The following is a 2,271-nucleotide window of genomic DNA, read 5'->3' on the forward strand; positions in this document are numbered from 1 at the left end:
GCTGTTTGGAGAGCCTGTTTTCTGAATCACATTAGTCAAATTAGCCCCAGGCTCAGCCAGCAAACCTGTGTCAGAAGAGTCACAGCGTAAAGACAAACCAAGCAGGAACAAATCTTTTTGTGATCAAACCCTATAGCTCAAATAAATTTTTCATTGAACATTCTAGATTAGGATAAAGAAATTTCTAGGTTGACTTATTTGTAGTACATTAAATATTAAAATGAACACATAGTAATCCATCTATTTGATATTCTGGATGTTTCTCTTAGTTTTGTGCAACACTGGGAACAACTCCATCCTGTGCATTCGACTGCATCACTGAGCTCGGCCCTATATGTAAGACTGATTTCCATTTATTGTTGTTTTCCTTTGTGTCTTATTTGTGCTTGCAAATCAGTGTTTTGATGAATATTTTAATAGACACATTGTCATTGTTTCTATGTCAGGTAATGCAGAGAAAATCTGGATGCACATTGATGCTGCATATGCTGGGAGTGCATTTATCTGTCCAGAGTTCAGACCCCTGCTGAATGGCGTAGAGGTGAGATAACATTCAAATCACACAGCGTGTTCTTAAGCACACTTCACAGGGTGCTCTTAACGCCCAGAGAGGCACGAGTGATAGGAGCAATTTGTGCCGGGCTCAAACTATTGATCCTGTTACTTTAGGAGCGGTGCATTGAGGACAGAGTCGTGTGTGTGCGATTGAGAATATTTAAATGTCACAAATGATGCAAGCTGGCATGAGCGATGACTTGTGGAATGGTCGGGATATTAGAGATCCCCGATCGTCCTTTGAGTTGTCGTGGAGCCCAGCTGGGTGTCACAATGATAAGGGTAAAGTAATTTCCTGAGGCATAAGAAGACCTTTAGATAAGTTCCTTTTTTCCCTCGCTAAAGAAATATCACTGTTTATTAGCAGCACGAGTTCAAACAATAGTGAAGACTGTGCTCCCCTCACAGACGATGGTTTTTATTATTGACCGGAATGACAGCCGGCTGCTGTTTCCTGTGTGGTGTTGGTTGCCAGGAAGTGAAAGACAGACAGGACTCAGCATGGCAACAATCAAACCATCATGGCAGTTTATTGCGGCAGATGGAAAGGATATTGGAAAGGGGAGAGTGAGCAAAAAGATTAGACTTTGAGATAGTGGCTCTTTTTGAATGCTCATTGGACAGATGCTGCAGTTGATTATGAGTTTGATGCATAATATGCTATGCGTCAGAGTCAAAAGTAGTTGATATCAGACCATGCTAACAGGTAGCTGAAAGATGACTCATCTTTATTTTCAGCAAGCCAAATTTATTTTCATTATTTTAGCACCGATTTCTGGTATAAAGAGGCTGCAAAACTGAATGAATATGTAAATACTAGTTTATTATTAGCTAATAATAAGTTAGTTAATAATTAGTTCATAGTAAATCCTAGTTTTATTTTAAACATTGACAGATCTAGCAATCACTTAAAAAATAAAGAAAAAATAAAGAATTGAGATTACAGCTTTATCAACTGCATTGGCACCTCTGTTGTTGGTGTTGCTAGATACTATTTAAAATTATCTAAATAATTTTTTCCCAAACAATTTGAATTGCGTTTAGATCAATCTAAATCTAAAACTAAATATCTATAAAACTCACCAGAGCCTCTCTGATGATAATGAATAGAAATGTTACTAATTTATCCAATAGCAGTTAAGTTAGTAACGTTTTGTCCCTTTTCTCAAGAGTAAGTTAGATACATCAATTCACAACAAATCACATCAAAATTTGCTTCTCTTTTAGTTCGCAGACTCTTTCAATTTCAATCCTCATAAATGGCTCCTGGTCAACTTTGACTGCTCTGCAATGTGGTAAGTGTTTAGTGGCTCTATCAGTAAAAAGCATATTTAATTTATTCTCTGACCCGATCTACTGTATCTCAACATGCGATTGGTTGGCTTTGTCAGTCAACAGAGGAAACGGCCCCAGCTGCCCTTTATGTCAGCACCAGGCAAACAAAAATGTTCATGGTTATATAGAGAGAAAATACAAGAAAAGAGAGTATCCAAATTTACCCTGATAATATACAGCAAATATACAGCAAAGATGCATTTAGCTAAATCAAAAGTATAGTCATTTATAATGTTATAAAAGATTTATTTTTTAAATAAATGCTGTTCTTTTGAATTTTTAATTCATCATAGAATGAATCATGGTTCCCAAAATTATTAAGCAGCACAGCTGTTTTTTCTTGAGCACCAAATCAGCATATTAGAATGATTTCCGAAGGAT

At 36.7% G+C, this 2,271-nt stretch overlaps 1 long non-coding RNA gene across 1 annotated transcript; it reads left to right on the top strand.

Annotated features, from left to right (window-relative positions):
- The first annotated feature begins 255 nt into the window (after positions 1–255).
- On the top strand, positions 256–1,851 carry LOC107683224 (uncharacterized). The gene is made up of 3 exons (XR_001633690.1): positions 256–336; positions 447–541; positions 1,783–1,851. It is a non-coding gene; the product is annotated as an uncharacterized LOC107683224 (long non-coding RNA).
- The last annotated feature ends 420 nt before the right edge of the window (positions 1,852–2,271 follow it).

This window comes from Sinocyclocheilus anshuiensis, unplaced genomic scaffold (genome assembly GCF_001515605.1).
Source record: "Sinocyclocheilus anshuiensis isolate Anshui unplaced genomic scaffold, SAMN03320099.WGS_v1.1 C33058739, whole genome shotgun sequence".
Lineage (NCBI taxonomy): Eukaryota > Metazoa > Chordata > Actinopteri > Cypriniformes > Cyprinidae > Sinocyclocheilus > Sinocyclocheilus anshuiensis.